This window comes from Cavia porcellus, unplaced genomic scaffold (genome assembly GCF_034190915.1).
Source record: "Cavia porcellus strain 051 isolate PalLab524CR breed Dunkin Hartley unplaced genomic scaffold, mCavPor4.1 scaffold_28, whole genome shotgun sequence".
NCBI classification, from domain to species: domain Eukaryota; kingdom Metazoa; phylum Chordata; class Mammalia; order Rodentia; family Caviidae; genus Cavia; species Cavia porcellus.
Genome location: NW_026947511.1, coordinates 29,566,860 through 29,590,495, shown reverse-complemented (window position 1 = coordinate 29,590,495; position 23,636 = coordinate 29,566,860). Strand labels below are relative to the sequence as shown.

Sequence of the window (23,636 nt, the reverse complement as noted above, 5' to 3'; positions counted from 1 at the left end):
GGAGTAAGTCACATAGTGTGCTAGCAGAGGAGAAAGGAAAGGACAGGGGAGGGTGACCTAAATGTCACTCAGGAGGGGACACATGAAGAAGCAGAAGAAGCCATGCAGACACCGGAGAGGAGAGCACTTCCGGCAGAGGAAACAGCCTATGCAAAGGCCCTGAGGCAAGAGGGTACCTGGTGTGCTCGAGGAATGCGACAGGTCAATGTGGTGAAAGGATATATGGGACAGGCAGACACAGATCAGGGCCATTATGGACACTCTTCAGACCATGGACTATCAGCAAACAAGAGACACGAGTGACATGGTTCTGAGGATGACCCAAAGAACCCAGGTCAGAAGTAGCAGTCTGGTGCAGAGGATGCTGCAGAGATGCTGGCCGGGGACAATAGGAGCTCCCTGCAGGGACCCACCTTTGAAACCTGCAGGGCCCTGTGGGCCTGCAAGCCCACCTCTGAAGGGCAGCTGAGGACACCATGGTGGTTGTGCATGGACACCAAGCCACAGAGATGTGCACTGCTGCCTTCTTTAGGACGCTGGAACCTCCAGATCTCCAGTGGACAGGGCTCAGTCCTAGGACATCCACAGGCAGCAAACAGGGTTGTGTGGGACGGGGTGGATGTGTGTACATAATGTTAATGTGACACTGTCGTGTCGCTGTGAAGTGAGGCTACGGTGGTTTTATTTTCTTCTACCTGCCATCCGCCCTTTCCACAATTCCTCTAGTAAACACCAACCTTTGTACAGTGAATGGCCTGATCTATGCCTACCCCACCAAATCTTACCACAAGCCCTGAACAAATGCAAACTCTCATTGGATAATCCTTCCCTAATTTTCTACAGCCTCAGGACTGAAGCCCAGAGGGGCCTCTTGCAGCTCTGGAGGTCCTCAATCCTCCTCCGGCTGCCCACTACCTGTCACCACATGGACACTTCTGAGACATGTGGCTCCCTCTGTCTGGGGCAGTGGGTCCCAGGTCCAAGGTCAGTGCTGTTCCACCTGTTAGCCATACCGCCTGCTTCCCACTCTGGGACAAGGCAGTGTGAGTTCTCCTGCGATCAAGACTCGCCATCCCCCACCCGCAGGCACCCTGAAGGGCACAACAGGCTAATACCAGGCCCCGGTCTGCAGGTGTCCCACACCGAGTGAGGGACCCTGGCCTTTCTGGAGAGAGAACTAGCAGTTGGAAAGGAAAGTGTGTCCCCAAGGACAATCATATTGACTGTCATACATACACATATGCAACCCCCAGGAAATGTGCCCAAGATGCCCACCGCCCAGATGAGGCCTGTGGCCCATTCTGGAGGGCTCTTCTTTCCTGGCCCACTTCTTTGGCCAGGCTGGAGGAAGCCAGTTCCCTTGCAGATCTGTAGGGGATCCATCAAGCACCTCTGGGCCACAAAGGACACGAGAGGAATGGGCCTGCTCTGCACAGGACCCCGCAGCCAACAGCTCCTGCCACTCCCTGCAGCCTGGACTGGAGGTGCAATGGCAGAGGGGCCCTGCATCCTGGAACAGAGCAGGGGGAAGGACAGGGCAGGAGGGACACGTGAGCAGTTTCCCTTTCTGAGGAGCAAAAGATTTTCACAGCAGGGTGCCACTATTTTGTTTGAACTGTTATGAATGCCCATAAAATCAGATGCATTCCACTTTGAGTAGAAACACTGAAATACACTGCACAAATCAAATACAATTTGGGGATTATTCACCCCCAATACACACAGAGAGGTTCGTGTGTGCAAGTAGGCGCCAGCAGACAACACTATTAGGCCACACTAATGCACAAGCCACCGTCTGCCCCCAGTGACCACGCCTCAGATCCCTTGCTATATGGCTGCTGGCTGGGAGGCTCTGCCTGGAAAGGACAGACAAGAGCACTCCCTGGTCACTCTGTTCTCGTGCCTTCCCCTGGCTCCTTCTTCCAAAGCCCCCATTAAGTGACACCTGTGAGTATGCACGTGAGCGGGGAGGGCCAGGAAAGGCCTGAGACCCAAGATCCACAGCTGCCAACCTGTCCCAGTGTCTTCCATGCGAAGCCTGGTGGCTCTGAGTCCTCCACCTACTCTGCTAAGGAATCATACAGCCAAAGAGAAACTACTTTATTCTTCTTCACAGTGAGCTACAGAAACAGTGAATAACTATACAAAAGGATGCACGACAGAAGGTGAGCCCCACATCTCCTTCCAGAGGTCACCCTGGGGGTGTCGATCATTCCAGAGGGACATAGCACAGAGGTCCCTCTCTCCTAAAAAAATCCAAATGGCACGCAGGCCATCCTACTTCTAGCTTATTTAGTGTATATATATGTATTTTTTTCCAATAATAGGAATTGAACCTAGGGCCTTGCACACAGTAAGCACTCTCCGAGTGAACTAAAACCCTTTCCCTTTTTCTGAGAGAGGCTCTCACTAGGTTGTCCAGGCAGCACTCAAACTTTTGATCTTCCTGCCTCAGCGTCTCAAGTAACTGAAATTTCAGGTGTGTGCTGCCACACCAGGCCTCACTTTCTCCCATGGCAGCATGTCCCAAAGGCACCCCATAGCCATCCACACAGAACTGGTTCATTTCTCTGAGTAGCTGCAGGAAAGCCCTACTACATGAGGGCCATAAATTAACCCATCCTCCACTGACTGATGGATGCGTGGATGGTCTTAATCTTTTGCTCTGACAAAGCCACAACGAAGATCTTTGCACCTACACACACAGACACACACACACACACACACACACACACACACACACACACACACGGAAATCTGTGGTGTGTTTAGGAGCAGGAAACACTCACATTTGTTTTTTTTTTATTTAAAGAGAAAGGAACAAAAAAAACATGAAGATTTAAAAAAAGGTAGAAATAATACAGAATTACAGAAAAATAAAAGGTAGGAAATCACCAGTTGATAAGTTACATATTGTCATCTTAGAAATAGTTTTTCAGATTACAAAATTAAAGTATGCAAAGTGACATTCAAATAGTGACACTGCCAACAGTTCTGCTCAATGATCTAACAAAAACTTAGTAATATGGTAATCAGTCCTACACACTTGCTTTTAATCTTAAAGAGTGTAAGATTAGACATATCAAAACAGAACGAAACAGTTCAAAAAGAAACAATTTAAAGAAATACAGATTTCAAAGCAAGTCCACTGGAGATCTTCACTGTTTATATAATTGTCTCTAGTTTCTTCCAAATAGTTGTCCCATCTTCACACATATTAAATACATACTGCATATTATAGAACTAATCAAATCATTACAGGATGATAAAGGTTTTTTAGGTCTTCAAGATCTGACATTGGAGAAGACACTAATGACTACCATAGTGTCTCTCATTTTCTTTGTAGTAGCTGTCCTTATCTTTATACATGCTGAAATTGAACTTAAGAGACTAGACTAATATCACTCTGAACAGTGAATAATAGTATTGCTAGATTTTATATCTTAATGCTACAGAACTAGCATTGGGTTTCTTAGTGTCTCTTCTTCTTCAGAGTATCTGTTCATTAGATCTTGCATTATATAATCTGTTCCCATAAATAGTTTAAAATGATCTTCTCATGTGTGAATTTCTACATGTATATCTATCCTCTCTGTAGTATAGGGAAAAACAGATCATATCAAGACAACAAAACAAATTCCTAGAAAAACATGGAATGAAAAAGATACATAAGACCACAATATTAGGTGATCTATTGTACTTACTATGCTTTCTATTTTCAATAGACTTGTCCACATCATCAGGCTTAATATAGTTAAGCATAGTATTACATAGCTATTTTTATAAAAACACAACTTTGAAAACATTGTAGGACTTGAAAGCTGTTAATAATCAAAACCGGTATGGATATCTTTTACATCTTGTCATCTTTAGATTAGTTGCCTCTACTTTTAGGGTTGATACTATCAAGCATACCAAATTCAAATAAAATCAGCCAAGGCAAAATCGCAGTCTAACGAATCGGATTCAAATAAGATCAGTCATAGTAAGACAATGTACGTAATATAGGGTTTCAGTTTAAGTTAATAGGAAATTAAGGATAGTTACCATGGTATAACCTATTTTGGGGTCAGATGTCTGTTACCTTCAAATCTGATATGAGTGGACAGACTGGAACAAATTAAATTCAATCTAAACAGGGCAATAAGACTACTGTGTCTTTTAAATCCTGATACACTATTAACAATGACCTCTGCCTTTTTTATAGTGTATCAAAGCTATCTATACTAAAGATTATAGCTTGCCATCCCTGCCTCATGACAGCTACTCCACTTTTCTGCTATAATTTGCCCACCTTACTCCCTCATTCCACTGTCTGCCCCGTTCATTGAGGCCTCTCTGCCACTGTTGCTGGAAGCTTGGTATCCCTTCCTCTTTCTCTGGAATGTCCTTCAGCACTCTCTGTAGGGTTGGGTTGGTGGCCATGAACTCCCAGTTTCTCCTTGTCTTGGAAGCATCTTATTTCTCCATTAATTTTAAGAGAGAGTTTTGACGGGTATATGAGTCTTGGTTGCAAATTATTTTCTTTCAGAACTTGGAATATTTCCCCCCATTCCCTTCTCGATTTGAGAGTTTGTGTTGATAAGTCTGTTGTTATTTTGATAATTTTCCCATTGTAGGTAATCTGTTTCTTTTCCCTGGCTGCTTTTAGTATTCTGTTCTTTTGGTGGATTTCTGGAATCCTGATTATTATATGTCTGAGTGTAGATCAGTTTTGGTTGTAGGTAGCTGGTGTTCTGTATGCCTCGTTCATCTGGATATCATTTCTTTTTCCTATACTTGGGAAGTTTTCCTTTAATATATCTGTAAATATTCTTTGTATTTCATTTTTGGTTGCTCCTGCTTTCTCACTTACATGCTTTATTCTTAAGTTATGTATCCTTTTGTCATCTTCTAGCCTTTGAATTGTTTCTTTCTGGTTCCTTGTTATGTTTAAGAGGTCTTTTCCTTCATGATCATATATCATAAATCTCTCTTCAAGTTTCAAAAGGCTAACTTTAGTTTCTGTCAAGGCATTTTGCCAGTGTTCAATGGAGTTTTTAGTTTCCTGGTAATCTCTTTGGATCTGTTTCATGTATTCTAGGTTATGTTTAAATTCTTCTTCAGAAGATTCTCTTTCTTTTCTGATTTCCTCCATTCTTCCATCTGTGTTCTCTTGGGCAGGGCTTGTCATTTCTTTAATTAATCTCTTCAGATCTTTCCTCACTTGGATCAGGAGTACAGTTTTAAATTTGTCTATGAGGTCATGAAGGTATTTCTTTATTTTGGCTGATGCTGTGTCTAGTATTGGATGGTTACTGTGCTTGTTCTCTTCAGTGTTTACTTCTCCTGGGCTTATTTTCTCATGTTCAGCAGCTGGAGATTTTTTTTAAAATTTCTATCTCTTGTCATGTTTCTAGTTTCTTTCAGACTGGAGTGTCCTGGGGGTCTGGCCCTCTCCGTATTGCTTAGGGCCTTTCCGAAGCATGCTGACTTGAGTTTTTGCTGCCCTCCCCAATTTGCTGTTATCTGAGGTAGGCAGGGATGCAGGGATGGTGCAGGCTAGCCTCCAGCCTCTGTGCCAGTCAATCTGCAAGTTAGGCTGTACCTTGTGGACTTCACAGAGTCGTGACTATTTTGTATCTGCTTATTGGGTCCCAACCAGAGACGTGGTTCAGACCCAGCAGATCCTGCCAGTTCTCTCTGTGCCAGAAGTGGCTGACTAATGTCACCATGGCACAGGGATCTGCCCCAATTTCAGCTGTCCTCTACCAGACCTCTCTGCACCAGGGGCAATTATCTGATTGTACACCACGATGCCAGGTCTGCCCAATTCCAAGATGTCCTCCACCAGCCCTCTCTGCATCGCTGATGCCATCACGGTGCTGGGCTCTGCCCAATTCCAAGATGTCCTCCAGCCAGCAAAAGCAGCTTCAGGGGACCCAGTCCCTAGTACTCTCTGGGACTCAATGCAGATCTCCCTCTTGGTTCCACTGCACATTGCACCGCTTGTCTTCACTGCGTTCCCAGCACAGCACAGATCGGTCCCGGCTTTGGAGCTCCGGAGCTTCTCGCTGTCTCCTCTGGTGTAACCAGGCAGCCCTGGCTGCTTCGAGGGGCCCCAGGTCCAACTTCCAGCAGTCACCAAAAGCCAATACAGCTTTTCCTCTTGGATCCCCTGGTCTGTGTGCCGCGTTAAAGGTGCGGGATTCGCAGACTCCCGTTATCGGCAGCCGCAGTGTCAGCACGACCTTAAATCCTCCAGCCGCACCTAGTACAGCCTGGAACAGGACTCAGTGAGTACATCAGGCTTCAGCTCTCCATCCACGCTTTTCCCAGTTCCTTTTCCCAGTTTTATTTTTCCCTTTGGTTACCACCTTGGTTAACAAGAATCGTTATCCATTCGTCTGGCCCTCTCCATGTTGTCATATTCTAGCATCTAATATGATTTCTCCACAGAGACTCTCGTCCCAATCCCCTAGCAACCTGCCATTTTTGACGGAATCAGGAAACGCTCATATCTGTGTGCCTGCTAACAAACTGCCCTCTAACAGTGGTGTGCCAGGTGCAACTCCCCACAGTCTAGAAAGGCGTCCCCCCATCACCGTGCTCTCCCTCTCCCTACATGTCCCAGACAGATAGCTGGGGTCCCTGCGTGTTAGGGACAAAGACCAGAGCCAAAGTCAGAGAATTTGGTCAAGGTCAGCATCCTCCTCTCCACTGATTCTGCAGCGGGTAACAGGCAGCAGAACCTGCCCAAGCCTGTCACAATGCTGAACCTGCTGTCGCCCTCCCTAGGGGCCCTCCCTAGGGGCACCCTCCAGTCATGGCCAGATGTTGGGAGCCACAGCCCCGAGCCCGGTCGCCTCACTTGGCGGACGTGCGGCCTGTAGTAAAGAGTGAAGCCTGAGGTAGATTGCCCCTCCCATCGAGCACGTTAGTTTCCTGCTTACCGCGTAAGCAACCCGCTCAACAATATAGTCTGCCTGGCAACTGATGATGTTAGCCAATCAGCTTGCCTTGCTTACTTTAACATGATTGGACACTGTACCCGTATATATACCGGTGCCACCCCTGGGCGGAAGTAGAAGCCAGATAGAAGCCCGGAAGTAGAAGCCCAGAAGGAGCCGCGGGGAGCGGACCAAAGGAGGCTTCGGCTGGGAGCGATCCCAGGGCAGGCTGTACGGAGAAGAAAAATAAAAGAAAAGGTTGTCCACTGCCAGACTTTGTCGTGTGTCCTTCCTGCCGGCCGGGAGCGGACATCGACATTTGGAGGCCCGCCCGGGGACTGATCACCCCCGAGACGTGGAAGTGGACAACGCTCCAGTACAGAGCTGCGAGACAGGTGAGTTGGGGATAAGCCTGGGCTCTGGGTGGCGCGCACCTACAGGGCTTTTAGACTCCCCTCAGGCTCACGCGTAAGTGGCGGATTCCTTGGGCCTCACGCGGTGAGTAACATATTAAAAGATGGGAAACATGTTAGGTAGCAACACTAAGAGCGAGGGTGGTTGTGGAGAAAGCTCTCAAGAGCTTACAAAAGTACGCAGGGTATCTGAACAGGCCCAGTCAGGGAGCTCCCGAGAGGGGTCCGTCAAGGGGAACAAGGATGCTAAGGAGGAGGACGGGGCTCTAGCCTCGGAGTCGTCTGACTCCGAGGACGAGGGAAAGTTGAATGGCAAGGAGGCCAAAGAGACCAGCTGTCAGGAGCCTAAATCGCTCAATAAGGAGTCGCAGGGTTCTTTTCCAGCGTCACGCCGCGAATTGCGCTCTGCTCAACCTGGTCTGCGGAGGAGTAGAGAGCTCCTGAGTGCGCCCCGGCGCGAGAGGGAGGCGGTCCCTCGCCACGAGGCGGCCGCCTGGGAGCTCCCTCCCCTTTCGCCAGAACAGAAAGTGATGCACGGGCCCCCATTTTCCGCCCAATCACGGCCGCCGTCTTATGCTCCGCCGCCGGCGGGTCGGTATTTTTACAGGCGGCTTTGGCAGGGGGGACGCTTGTCTCATGAGGTACATCCACCTGGGATAGATAGTGGCCCCTACGGGATATTTCCTGTACAAGTAGCTATGGGCCAGGGACGCAATGTATGGGAGCCTTTTGAGATAAAGCAGATTAGAGAACTTAAAAATGCAGTTACAACCTTTGGGCCGACTGCGCCTTACACCATTGCCATGCTGGAGAATCTGTCTTCTGGGCCCCTCACCCCCGCGGACTGGATTCAGCTGGCAAAGGCGTGTCTGCCCTCGGGCAGTTACCTGGATTGGCGAGCCTGGTACACAGAGTTCTCTACAGAGCAGGCTGAGAGAAACGCCAATCGGGGAAACCGGGGGTGGAACAAGGAAATGCTTATGGGAAAAGGTCGGCACGCTGATGACCAGACCCAGTTCCCCGGCGCTGTCTATGAGCAAATCAATGCCATAGGACTCCGCGCCTGGAAGCAAGTAAGTGGTGCTGGAACAGCCTCCTTGTGTCTTTCAAAAATAATTCAGGGTACCACAGAGCCATTTGTTGACTTTGTGGCCCGAATGCAAGATGCTGCCGATAAGATATTTTCTGATCCGGGAGTGGCTCGACCACTGGTAAGGCAGCTGATTTTTGAGCAATGTACAAAGGAGTGCAAGGCAGCGATAGCTCCTCATAAGAACAAGGACCTCAACGCCTGGATTAGGATATGCAGAGAGATAGGGGGGCCGCTCTCCAACTCGGGAGTGGCTGCTCTCCTGGCCGCGGCTGTACAGCAGAGGGGACCTCGCGGGTTAGAAGGGGAATGTAAGGCTAAAGGGTGTTTTGCCTGCGGGGAGCCAGGACACATTAAACGTCATTGCCCAAACAATGCAGATGCTAGGCCTCGCCCTAGGAATAAAGAACCATATGTTTGTGGGCGATGCAAAAAGGGATCACACAAAGCTGAGGAGTGTAGGTCGGTCTTTGATGCTCAGGGCAACCGTATTTGTGGACAAGATGCTAGAGAGCCAAAAAACGGCCAGAGGGGGCCCCCTTCACAGGCGGGCCCCCGCCCCAGAGACAGGACAGCTCAGGGTGGCAGCCTTCAACAAGGGCCACCCCTGGGTCAGCAGGTGTGGACCTCAGTGTCGCCTCCAGACTTATATGGGTGTTCATCTTGTCATTTGTCACTCAGCACCCTATAATTTTTCCAAAGGTTACTGCCTCTGAGCCATTAGTCCCAGCAACTACAATATACACAGATGGCTCCAAGACGGGGATAGGCGCCTATGTGATCCTAGGCAAGCCCCCGGTTACCATACAATTTAAACCAGATCAGCCTCAGGTGGTAGAACTGCAGATCGTTAAAATGATTCTTGAACGGTTCTCAGAAGCCATTAACATTGTCTCCGATTCTAGGTATGTGGTCAATGCTATGCAAGTGCTTGAGACTGCCAGTTTAATTAGATCCACTTCCACAGTGGCTGGACTGTTCCTGTCTATCCAGACATTGCTTCAGAACAGACACCATAAGGTCTTCACCACCCACATAAAAACACATACATCCCTGCCAGGGCCTATGGCACAGGGGAATGCGGCTGCTGACACTGCCACTCGCCCGTTATGGATTTTTACCTTACTAACACCAATCGAGCGAGCCCGTGCCTTCCATGATAAATTTCATGTTAATGCCAAGACACTAGCAAACCATTTCCATGTTTCTAGAGCAGATACACGAGATATCGTGCGACTATGTGACTCCTGTGCCACATACAAACCTGCCATACCGATGGGAGTAAACCCTCGAGGTTTGATCCCTGGTGATGTTTGGCAGATGGACATCACACATATACAGGAGTTTGGGACTCTTAAATATGTTCATGTTTCCACAGACACCTGTTCTCGCGTCATATTTGCAACAGCAGAAACAGGTAAAAAAGTGTCTAATGTGATCAATCATTGCCTGGCAGCTTGGGCCGCATGGGGCAAACCAAAAATATTAAAAACTGATAATAGACCAGCCTATATAGGCAAAGCCTTCAATGAGTTCTGCAAAATGATAGAGGTTCAATTAAAACATGGTATCCCATACAATCCCCAAGGTCAAGAAATCATTGAGAGGGCTCATAAAAGCCTCAAAAAAATTTTACAAAAACAAAAAGGGGGAGTAGGCCAAGGCCTGGCCCCAAAGGCACGATTATCCATGGCACTATTCACACACAATTTTTTAAATTTAAATAATGATAATCGCTCCCCAGCTGTGGAGCACTGCAACCCTTCCCCCAACCATAAAGGGTGGGTGAAGTGGAAAGATGTCCTGACAGGACAATGGATGGGCCCGGATCCAGTGGTCAGCTGGAACCGAGGCGCGGTTTGTGTTTTCCCACAGGAACCGGGACGAGAACCACTGTGGATACCGGAGAGACTGACACGGGCAACAAAGCCCTCGACTGAAGATCAGACCTGCCCTACCGGAGATCCATCACAGACCAACCAATAAGATGAATAGAAATAGCGGTAGCCCGAAATGGACAAGAAGATCCTCAGGCATATGCATGGCTTGCTCAATTGGCCCACGACCGAGTCTAGATATGGCGGGCATCCCTCATTCTCCTCCATAAGGTGACAATACACAGCAGGGTAGGTGAGTCAATGACGGGTAAGAGCGTGCCTCCCCAGCACGACTCGACCTAAGCCAGGCCCTACCCCATCCTGCACGTAAGCCGCTGGACTGTTAGATGCTGCCCAGGTCTAAATTTCTCTCCGAGGGGATTTCTTTACGGAGAGGAAATGAGTGCAAGCTTGTGTGCATCCAGGTTCCGTCCAGTTTGTGCCTGGCCCTAGAAAAAGGACGAGGGCCTCAGGGCCTTGGCAGACCATGGGACGGCCGACCAGGGTCTAAGCCAAGGACCTACGGTGGGCCTACGCATAGGGCATAAGCCTCTGCACCCAGTCCAGAAAGGGCTACGATGCGCACATTCATAAAAAATAAAAAAGGGGGAGATGTTGGGAGCCGCAGCCCCGAGCCCGGTCGCCTCACTTGGCGGACGTGCGGCCTGTAGTAAAGAGTGAAGCCTGAGGTAGATTGCCCCTCCCATCGAGCACGTTAGTTTCCTGCTTACCGCGTAAGCAACCCGCTCAACAATATAGTCTGCCTGGCAACTGATGATGTTAGCCAATCAGCTTGCCTTGCTTACTTTAACATGATTGGACACTGTACCCGTATATATACCGGTGCCACCCCTGGGCGGAAGTAGAAGCCAGATAGAAGCCCGGAAGTAGAAGCCCAGAAGGAGCCGCGGGGAGCGGACCAAAGGAGGCTTCGGCTGGGAGCGATCCCAGGGCAGGCTGTACGGAGAAGAAAAATAAAAGAAAAGGTTGTCCACTGCCAGACTTTGTCGTGTGTCCTTCCTGCCGGCCGGGAGCGGACATCGACAGCCAGAGGACTCCCTCCACCACGACAACCACCAGCCCCACCCGCAATGCAGCCCTCCAGGCCTGGCCCAAATGCCACGTCCTCCATGGAGCCACCCCAGCCCCCTTAGCTCCCCTCATCTTTCCCATATTTGCAGGGGACCTCTCCCAGCCAGGGGGGTTGGCTGGACACGTCCACATCCTGTCTGCAGGTGACCCTTTGTGCCTGGCAGGCACAGCTGCTTTATCCTGTGCAGCCGTTCACTGTCAAGCCTGTGACTCACACTTAACAGGCACGGGGGCAGTCTGCTATAGCTTCTCCTCTAGGAGGTTCCCATGCCTGCCTTTCCCATCTTGGTAAATTCACCTCCATCTACTCAGTCAGTCTTGATTCTGTCTTTTGATTAATCCAGGTAAGGACAATCTGTGCACCCATTACCTGCCGTGTTCCTCCTTACCACTAGGCCACCACACACACAGCCCTTCACCTTCTGCAGTAGGATTATCACCTACCCCCACTGGGAACTATGGTGAGCAGAGAACATATCCCCACTCTTCACGCTGAGCTTGCATGCCACCTGCTGTGGCCAAAGGCATGTCCAGCCAATCTCCACATTAGCAGAGGGGCTGTCTCCCCCTATTCAAGCCAGCAGGACCTGCCCAAGGCTGACTCCAGGAGGGTAAGCAGACTGAACACACGCATGGGCTCGGGTCAAGTTCAGCCACCCCAACACGGACTGGCTGACCCCCACCCGACTCAAAGATGCCTGAACAAGAATAAGAGACCTAGTGCCAGCTTGCTCTGCCACTTTGTCAAGGCAGCTGATTGGGACCAGCACTACAAATTTAGATGATAGACAGACAGGCAGATAGACAGACAGACAACCATATAAAAATCACAAAGGAAAATCTTCATGGCACTGAATTTAGCAATGAATTTCTCGGACCTGACATCAGGACCATGGGCAAGAAAAGAAAAAATAAATAAAGTGGATATCAACAAAACAAAACAAAACCAACTTACACAAAGTCAAAGACCACTATCAAAGGAGTAAGAAGGCAACCCACAGAAAATACTTGTGAATCACATATCTGACAGGGATTTATAGCCACGATATGTAAAGAACCCCTAAAATGCAAGAACAATCCAATGTAGAAATAAGCAGAAGACTTGAATGATCACTTCTTCATAGAGGATGCGCAAAGGGCTAAGGAGTATATGAGATGACAGCCGACATCAGCGCCACGGGAGCATGTAAATCAGAACCACTTCACATGCCACTGTCACAGAGACACACACCTACATAAAACAAGAGCTGGGCAAGGACGTGGGAAAATCGGAACCCATGCATTGCTGGTGGGAATATAAAATGGCAAAGCCACTGTAGCAAACTGTGTGGCAGTTCTTTAAAAATTAAGCCTAGAATGACCACACAATTTAGGAATTCTGGGCGCAGTCGCAAAAAACCTGAAAGTAGAAACCTGAACAGATATGTGTACACCCATGTTCACAGCCACATACACCTTGACAGTTGAATAGAGAAGCAAAATGTGTCAAATCCATACTGGGGGATACTTTCCACCATAGGAAAGAGGGGAATTGTGACACACACTGCAGTATGGATGAGTCCCCTAAGGTCTTGAGCTAAGTGAAATGAGCCACACAGACCAGGACAACTGATTCCACTGGTGCAAAGCACTTGGAATAGTCAAGAGCAAAGAGTAGGACTGTGTGAACAGAGGTCAGGGAGAGGAGGAACGGGCAGTTAGTGTTTAATGCACACCGAGTTTCAGCTTTACAAGAGCCAAAGTTCTGGAGATGGACAGTGGTGATGGGTGTATAACATGATAATGTCACAGAACCGTGTGCCCCAAAATGATTAAAGTGGCCTATTTTATGCTACATTTATCACAATAAAAAATGCATGTCAGGGATGGTGATAGGCACACACCTGTAATCCCAGCACGCTGGAAGCTGAGGCAGCAGGATCACAAGTTCGAGTCTTGCCCAAATAACTTAGTGACTCAGCAATACCTTGTCTTAAAATAAATATATAAAAGGGGTTGGGGATGCAGCTCAGTTTGAAGGTGCTGAAACACATCTCATGTTACTACACACACAAAAAAATATTACCCATAGAGTCAGCAGGATTACGTAAAGCTCACAGCAAGGATCAGCCCCATTCAAACAGACCTACAGACAGACAGACAGACATCCATGGCTGAAAAGCAGCTCAGCCACCCCGACTCCTTCCTCAGGCACTGTGCACTGACCCTATTTTCTCCCATCTTAGCTTAACTGCCCACTCCGTAGAGACGGTCCCTAATCACACCCTGCCTCAGCTGGCCACCTTTGTTTTCTCTCACCACACCCGACACCCTGTGCAGGCACACAGTGCTCTCTGGGTCATCTGTTCCCCCAGTCACTGTTTAAGACTCAGAGAGAAGAGGGCACCCAAAACCCTAGCCAGGGGCAAGCAAGGTCTGGCAGCGTGGGTGCCCTGCCCTTGATGACCTTCTCTGCCATCTGTCAAGCTTTTCCCCCACCGAACATAGCAACCCGGAGGGACCCTCAGCACCAGCGGACCAACCCTCTTACTCTTGAGTCAGTCTGGCCCAAGAAGTAATCTCTCTGTGAAAAGCTCCACTGCAGACTGGCACAACTTTCTGGAAAGACATCTGGCATGATAAATTATAGCCTTAAAAACATCCGCACTCTTTGACTTAGCAACTTCACTATGGGGATTTTCCCTAAAGAAATAAAAACACAGCAAGAAGATTGCTGTTTTGAAGATGTTCGTGGCAGCACTGTTTATCCTAGAAAACAAAAAAGCAACTCAATAATCAGCGACAGAAGTTTACAAGAGTAAATTACAGTGTATCTGTACAGCAGGCAACAGAGAGGCAGCCTCTGCAAATGATGATTCCAGAGAACATTTATTGACAAGGAAAATGTTCATAATAAATTGTTAAATAGAAAATGCAAGCTACAAGTCCACTCCCATGTTAGAAAAAAATCAAATTATATGTGTATGTATCTGAATAGAAAATAGTGCCTGTTTGTATATTTCTTGGATATCTGAATGATAAGATTACTGGTAGTTTTATATCATTCCCCTTTTTACCTAAGCTATTAATTGCATTTTAATAAAGTAGCAAATATTCCTTTCTAAAAGAAAGTTAGCAGTCAAGGCTATGATTCTGGCATATGGACAGACAGATAAATCAATAGAACAAAATTTAGAGTCCAGAAATAAACTCATGGGGTCTATGGTCAACTGATTTTCAACAATGGTGCCAAGACCATTCAACTGAGAGGAAAAAAAAAAAAAAACAGTCTTTTCAACAAATGGTATTGGGACAACTAGGCAGCACATGCAAAAGGTTGGAGCTGGATTATCTCACTTCACATACGAAATTAACTCAAAATGGATCAAAGGCCTACATGGGAGAGCCAGGACTACTTAGCTAACAGCTAAGGCTACTCTTAGGAGGAAATTAGGTGTAAATGTTCATGACCTTAGATTAGAAAACGGTTTCTTAGACATAACGCTAATAGCTTAAGCAACAAAAGGAATTATATTAGCCTTCCCTCAAATTAAAACCATTTGTGCTTCAAAGGACATGGTCAAGAAAGTGCAAATGCAGTCCAGATAGGGAAGAGAATATGTCCCAATCATATATCTGATAAACAACTTATAAAAAACATATAAAGAGGTTTTACAACTCAATAGTAAAAAGACAAACAACTCAGTTCATAACAAGCAAAGGCTTTGAAGAGACAGTTCTCCAGGGGAGACATACAAATGGCCAACAAGCAAAAAAAAGATGCTTGGCATCATTATTCATCAGGAAGATGCAAAACAAGAACGCCAACAGCCCCCTGCACTCTTGTGAGGGGAGCCGTGATGGAAAGAACAGCTCAGAGCAAGCATTGGTGTGAGATAAAACATCCAGCCCTCCTACAGATGGGGGAATGCAGAAACGGGAATAGTTGCCTTGATCACAGTCTAATGGTTCCCAGCAAGTCCATCCCTACCCATGAGGTAGGATCAAAACATAAGGTGAATGTTTAAATGTTTAAAAATATATCACAGCAAAAGACACATTGTCATTAATTTCCCTCAAAACATTCCCCTCCCCTTTGAACCCAGTTATCCCACTGTTTTGCCATTTTCTGAAGCAGTTCTGGACGTCCTCTTTTGTGAGTATCTTCGGTTGCACTATTGCAGCTGTCTTGATGTCCTGAATTGATTAGAAGTGCTTTCTTTCACGGTCATTTTGACTTTGGGGAAGAGCTAGAAATAGTCACAACACACAATGCCAGATCCAGTGATTAAGGTAGATGAGGACACATTAAAATATTTTATTTGATAGAAAAGATAGATATTTGTGGTAAACTGTTGACCAATGAGATGTGATAAAAAATATGGTGAATGATTAAATTTTAAAATGTATCATAGTTAAAGACACCTTGCTGTTAACACCCTCAAAATACTCTCTTACTTCTAACCCACTCATCCCATTGTTCTTGGAAATATATCTTTTATATAATAAGTGTTTTTTAATTGAACGTATTCTATTTTTTTTTTTTTGTCTTTTTCCTTTTTATCGGTACCAGGGATCAAACTCACGACTGCCTGCTTGCAAGGCAGGTGCTTATGGCCGCTGAGCTAAATCCCCAGCCCCACGTATTCTATTTTTCAATCACCCCTTGTATGTCCCCAAGAGAAATGAAGACAATACAAATGCATATAGTAGCATCACTCAAAACAGTCACAAGGTGAAAACAAAGCAAATGTCCCTCAATGGACAGAGAAAGAAAACGTGGCACATTCTATGGAATGGTCTCCAGCAGCAAAATGGCACCAAGTATGGGTCACCGCATGGGTGAATTGGGAGAGAATCGCAGGAAACCAAAGAAACCAGTCCACGGGACTTCAAGGCATGAGTCTTTTGTATGAGACATCTAGAAGAGGCAACTCTCTGGTGACAGGAAGTAAGCCAATGGTTGGTTGCTCAGGACTGTAAAGACAGGAAGACAGGGGTAAGAGCCACAGGGACAGGACACCTTTCTGAGGTGTTGGAAATGTTCCGACAAATTGCACAAATCTAACAACCACTGCATTGGACACTTTAATAGGGAACTTAGCTCATTTGTGATTCTGCCTTAAAATAAATTATAAACGAGTAAATACAGCTAGCAGTCCATCCTGTGTCTACACCCTTACTATGTCACCCATGCTACTTTACAACACTTGACACTCTGCAGTGCGAGTGTCAGTTTGCAGGACCATTTTGCTGACCAAGCAGCCAGAGCCTGCACATAGTAGGTGTGCAGAAAATTGAATGAATGATTCACGAGTGAACAAAGCAGCTCCTTGCAGCTCCAGCACCCAGAAGTGGTACTAGAAGGAAGGTGCGGGCACAAGACCCCACCAGCCAGCTGGAGATGCTCTCAACCAAGCAATAAAGGGATCCCAATGGGTACAGGGATGCCAACTTCTTTCTGGGTCCGGTGGCCCCATCTCAGGGGGCAGGAGGAAAAAGGGCAAAGTACGCCCTCTTCAACAGAAGTCAGTATCTTTCTCTTCCAGTTAAGTGATAAATCTTTTCCAGATTGAATGTGACAGCTGCTTCCTCCCCAGCAATGTGTGAGATGCTCTCCGAACTGTTTTTATGCTTATTAATATCACACTTCCCAGTAGGATAAAGGGGACCCAGTGGGGGCTTGGTTCTTCATGAGGTGCTTAGTGAGAACCTGGGTCCCACCAGGCCACTTTGCTGGGACAGGGAGAAAGGAACAATTCCACCCAGCAGGAGCATGACGTCTAATGCAAAGCCCACTTGGCCTCAGTTTTCCCCTGCACCGAGACAGCAGCACCAGGCAGGGATGTGGGGACGAAGTGCAGACTCACTGAGCATGCCCTAGGCAGGCCTGGCACACACAGGCACTGGTAGATTCAAGTGTCTCCTGTGTGCCTTGCCCAATTCAGGAGATGCTAAGGACAGTGGCGGTCAGAGCAGCATGCCTCTGCGTGTGTCCATCATGTCCTCCTTGTCATGTCCTTCACAAGTCCTGCACCTGGATTCTGAGCTGCTGGGGAGCAGCTAGGGTGGACACCAGCTAGGTGGCCTCAGAGCAGGGCAGACACGCTGTCCATCTTGTCCTGCTGGCTGCATGCCGCCCACCTCTCAGTCCACTGGGGCTTTGGAGATGGAGCACCGCCCCATTTTGCAGAGGGTGGAACTAAGTCTCAGGGAGAATGAGAGGTATGTGCCCCAACCCCTGCAGCCCTTGAACCCCAGAGTGACTAAGTATAGCAGAAATGAATTTTAGGGTGAGCTGTGGAACACTGTCACCTCCTGTCTCTACCCCGGCTTCCTCCCCACTCCACTCCCCAGACCCTAGATGCAGCCAGTGTCTCCTTCCAACCGCCCATCCCATCTCTGCCCAGATGTACTCCAGCAGTGGCCAATGGTTTGCCCAATTCTAGGCAGGGTGGCCTCAAGCCCTGTCCCAGTTGAAACACAGGCTGGTCATTTGGTTGTCCCTTAGCCCCAGCTCTGTAGAGGCACAAATTTCACAGCAAGTTCCTTCTCCTTCATCAGGGCTTGGCCACCAGTGCCCTGGAGAGCCTTTCCTGACATCACTGGCTGGGCTTCAACCAGCTTCTCTGTCCCACTGTGCCCAAACAGACAGATCCCCCAAGGAGTGCTCTGTCATTGTGCACATGCATGCATCCGGGTGCGCACACATCTGTCACCTTTCCTGGACCTCAAACTCCCCTGGAGCCCTAGCAGCAAGGCTGCACCTTACCCCCCTCAGTCACTCAGAGCATAGCCCAGGGCGCTGTGACAGAGGAGGGGCTCAGTGAAGGAGGAAAGAAGGCAGAAGGGAGAGCGAGGACCCACAAGCGGCCTTTCCCAAGACACACTCCTGGGGTACCTCAGGGCCAGCCTCTCAGAGGGAATGGAGCCAAGGCCACGGGGCAGGGGGAGGTAGAGGCACACTCTTCTCTTTGCTGGCCTCTACTTTATGACTAAGAAAAGGAACCCAGGTCAGGACGGTGATTCCAGTACCTGGATGACAACAGTGGACCTTGGACAGCAAGATCACCTGCTCAGGGGAACGCAGGGTGGTGACGGGATGCAAAAGGAACCACCGGAACCCTGGGCAGGGGCTAGAGCTGGAAGAGCACGGAGGGGGGGTGGCGCAGGAAGTGCTCACGCGGCTCTGGGCTCAGCAGCAGTCACAGCAGAGGAGTCAAACCCAGGTGCTGGCTCCAGGGACTGAGCTCTTTCCGGGCATCACTCTCAACACCCAGTCCAGTGCTGTCTTCTGCCTGGCCTTGTCCCCACTCCCAGACTCCAATGTCAGCGAGCATCCTCACAGACTTTCAATCTGAACTTGTTACCTCCAGGGATCTACAGCTACTCAGCACCATTCCATCCTCTGGGCAGCTTGGCCAGTCTGGATGTCCTTCCTCTCAGTGAATCAAAGGACTCTTTTAAAGAGCCAATGGCTGCTAAGCAAGGTAGAGCATGCCTCCGGAGGCTGAGGCAGGAGTATCTTCAAGACAGATCAGGGTTGGGGATTTAGCTCAGCGCATAAGCGCCTGCCTTGCAAGCGTGCAGTTGTGAGTTTGATCTCTGGTACCGATTAAAAAAAAAAGACAGATCAGCCTGAACTACATAGCTAGACTCTGTCTAGGAAAACAAAACAAAAAAACCAAAACAGACTCACTGGCTACTTATGAGTCCTGGCTCGCTGTAGCCACATCTGCACCCAATCAGCCCCTCTCCCCTGCTCTGAGGCCACTCCTTGGGGGATCTCCTACACATACATCCCTCACCATCTACCACCTCTGTCTCTTTTGATTTCTTTCTGACTCTCTCCTCTGTTTCTCCCCTTTTTCCTCCCTGGTAACCCACCCTCTAACCTTTACTAAGGACAAGGATATCTTTTTAAAAATACTCAATTTGTGAAAAAAAAAATTTCACATCTGTATGAGCAATACACAAATCATAATTCTTAAAAATAACAAATTGCAGGCCAGGGTAATCATAAGTAAATTGATATTGATAAATAAGCTTTTCTCTAGAGCAGTAGGTGGCTTATTTTAATCTAATGAGTTTTGTATTTTCCCAGCTTTCAGATTCTGTGATGAAAGGCTGTCTGCAATAGAATTACGACGCTCTTCGAAATATTGTAATTTAATGCCTCATTTTGTCAAGACTTTCTGGAAAATGAGATTTGTTCCCAGCGAGGAATTTTACTTGGCTTTTTCCCATATGCCCCTGCCCACTTCTCCAGGCGTCTAGGTTCTCAGGCTGGGCCAGGGGAGGTAGAGAAGGGGGTAAGCCAAGGTGGACATGGCTGAGAGCAGAAGACCAGGCAGACACAGGTGGGGACCAGCCCTGGCTGGACTCAGCCCTGCTGTGTGGCTGAGGGCCACTCACTGTCCACTCTGAGCCTGCTGCCACCACCTCCTACAAAAAAGGTCACATAGATGGGAAAACCACTGAAGCTCTGTGTGGCTTTTCAGTCTCCTTGTTTTCCCCTCATTGTCTTACAATGACAGTGTTGGCACATGCAGACGGGTTGAAGAACTTGTACAGTGGCACTGTACCCACTGTGGGCTTCCGCAGTCTACATTTGTAGCATTTCCTTCATCTGCATCTGTCTACTTCCCTGCTCAGTCTTTCCATTCAAGCATTTGGAGGAAGTTGGTCAGCTAGTGATGGTCGTGGTGGTGATGGTGGTGATGGTAATGGTGGCGATGGTGTGATGGTGGTGGTAATGGTGACGGTGGTGGCGGTGGCGATGGAGGTGGTGGTGGTAGCTGCCCTCTGTTGAATGTATACACAGCATGGCAAGCACAGTGTTTTTAGTTGGTTCTCCTGGCTGCCAGGTAAGGAGGGTGTGCTGATGGCCACCCTCGCCCCCCAGAAGGGGACTGGGACTAGGAGAGAGGTCACCACTCAGGGTTACTCAAGCCAGGAAGCAGCACACTGGATCCAAAACCTGGCTGGGTGATGACTTGTGGCAGACCAAACACCTCCACGAGATGAGGAAATACGGGTTTACAATAGCTACCTGGAGTCTGCTGGACAGAGATGCAGGAGTCAGCACCTGCTGTCAGGACAGCAGAGGTGGTGCACAGTGTGAGGGAGAAAGGAAACTCTGGGCCGGGCCAGCCCTCTGGAAGCCTCTTCCGGTCAGGGTTTTGGAGGCTCCTGGTCATCTTGTGAGGCTGCAGGGATTAAGTGGAGTCTGGGGCTAAAAAGGCAGCCACATCTGAGGATCCCAGGTTCCAGGGGGGAGGAGTTACACAGTACCAGCTTCTCCTCTACAGGTCTGTGTATGTGTGTGTGTGTATGTGTATGAGAAAGAGACAGAGACAGAGACAGAGACAGAGACAGAGACAGAGACTGAGATTTGCATCCAGGACTTTCACATGGAACTACAGCCTCAGCCTTTTTTATTTTTCATTTTAATATAGGGCCACGCTCAGTTGCCCACACTGGGCTTAAACTTGTGGTGGCCTTAGCCTCCCATCATGCTGAGGTTCCAGGTCTGAGGCACCACACCCAGAAGAAAACTGATTTTTAAAAATAGTTTAAAAGCTGGGCATGGTGGTACACACCTATAATCCCAGCACTTGGGAGGCTGAGGCAGGAGGATTGCTGCAAGTTCAAGGCCAGCCTGGGCTACATAGAGAGTTCAGGATCAGCCTGAACTACATAGCAAGACCCTGTCTCAAAAAACAAGCAAACAAAGGGGCCTAGGGCTTAGTTCAGTAGTGTAAGCACCTGCTTGGAAAACACAAGATCATGAGTGTGATCCTGGTATCAAAACCAAGACAAAACAAAAAAATCTCAAATAAATAAAGCAAGCTTAAGAGATACATGAGATGTGGTAGAAATGTCTAGTATAGATGCAATGTGGTCCCAAAGAAAGCAGGGGGAGAATAGGTCAAAGCAATAACTGAAGATACATTGGCCCAAAAGCTTCTGACATTGGTTAAAAATATCTGGCCACACCTGCCTGGAATGATGGCTTATGTCTATATTTCCAGTGCTCAGAAGGCTGAGGCAGAAGGATCACTACAAATACGATGTCATCTTGGGTTACATAATGAGCTCCATACCAGTCTAAACTACATAGCAAGACCTTGTCTCAACAACAAAAAAGCAGGCCACAAATGAGATAAACATGATGCACACAAAACAGGATAAATCAATCTACAATTGTAGAAATTGAAAAGTGAAAAAATAAAAACTAAAAATCTTTTTAAAAGTCAGAGAGAAAAGATTCACATTACATTCAAGAGTGCCAATAAAAATTACAAGTGACTTTTTAAAAGAAGTTATGAGAGCCAGAAAAGAATGAACTGAATGACATCTTTTATGTGACAAGAAAACTTTACATTCATAAAAATATCTTTTAGATAATGGAAAAATGATTCCAATGGAAACATAAGTTACAGTGAAGAAGAACAAACATCAGATAGGGTAAATATGCTGCAAATGAATACTGATTGACAGAAAAAGTGCAATAGTACCTTGTGAAATGTAAAATATATGTGCAATTAAAATGTATAACACTAATAACACTAAACGTAAAGGGGGTAAAGTGTTCCTAAATTCTAACTCTACGGGATAACTTGAAAAATCACTTTAGTAGTTAAGGATACAAACTACAATCTCTAGGGTGTTCATTGTTAGAAAAAAAGGAATGGTAAGGAACAAGAAAATAGAGGGGAAAGCTGAAAATTAAAACCATCCAAGGAAAACAATAACAGTAGTAAACAACAGGAAGATGAACCAGATGGGCATGTGGCTGGGCGTGTAGCTCAGAGGCAGAGCACTTGCCAGCATGTGTGAGGCCCTGCACATGATCCTCAGCACAAACAAGAAAGCAGGTAACTAGATATTAAGATAGCAGCTATTGCCTAAGCACATCAGTAATTACATTAAGTGTAAATGGGACAAATCCTCAAAAGATAAAGATAGACTAGATTTTAGAACTACATTCTGTCTACAAGGATACACCTTAAATCAAAGGACATATACACACTGAAATCAAAAAGTTAAAAAAGCTATCCAGTCAGAAGGAAGCTGGCCTGGCAGTTTAACAGTAGACAAGTTGCATTTTACCAAAAAATATTCAAGATATTACTACAGATAAAGATAGATATTTCAAAGACAGGTGTTTTAACATGATCTATGGGTAAGTCCACCTGGAAAGCAACTGAAGACAAGGAGAGTAAGAAGATATAACAACTCAGTGTTTACCTCCCTGATGATGCAACTTCAAAATACATAAACAAAAATAAGCAATTAGGAAAACGTAGACAAATTCACAATCAGAATCACAATCAGACTTCAGTGTACCTTTCTCAATAACCTTTCAGAAATGTCACAAAGCAAATCTAAAGGTAGTAACATCTGGACAAGACTGTTTACATATTTGAACCACTGACAAAATTGAATGCCGCACACAAGAACAAAATAAACATTATTTATTCTCATGGGACACTGTGAACACTCACCAAAACATACCATGCTGGACCGTAAAATAACTCTCAAAATATTACAAAGAACTGAAATCAAATATGCTCCTTGATAACAGCAGATAGAAGCTCAAAAATAATCATGAAATATTTTAGGAAATCCCCACATGTTTGGAAATGATGCAAGGCAGTTCTTAAAAACCCATAAATCAAAAAAGGAACTATAACAGAAATTAGAAAATATATTGGCCACACAGTAATGAAAATCTGACATCAAAACCTCTCATTATCTTTAACTGTGCTTAAAGGAAAATTTACAGACTTAAATTCAGATTTTTAGAATAAGGAAAAAACTGTAAGGCAAACATTTCTGTATGTATATCAAAAAGTTTTTAAAGAAATTCAATGCAAATAAGTAGAAAATGAAAATTCCTGGTAAGAATAAGAATTGATGGAGTTAAAAACAAAATTCAATTCACAAAAAAATGAGCAAAATTAAAAGCCAGTATCAATGAAAAATTATCATTGCAGATTTTATGAACAATATAAAATTACAGGAATGTAACTGAGGAGATATTAGGAATATCTTTGTCAACTGATTTGAAAATTTATATAAGTGGATAAAGTTCTTAAAATATAATTTTCTAAAAAGGACATACAAAAACATAAAGCCTATGTCTACTCAAGAAATTATAATTTATAATCTCGATAAGAAATCTAAGTTCACATGAATTTTTTATTGACTTCTAAATATTTAAGGGAAAAAATAAACATGAATCGTATCC

The 23,636-nt window shown here is 46.5% G+C and overlaps 1 protein-coding gene across 11 annotated transcripts in view; it reads right to left on the bottom strand.

Moving 5' to 3' along the window:
* The window catches only part of Cdh23 (cadherin related 23), a 374,671-nt gene that overhangs the window by 334,608 nt on the left and 16,427 nt on the right, over positions 1–23,636 (bottom strand). The window lies entirely within an intron of this gene.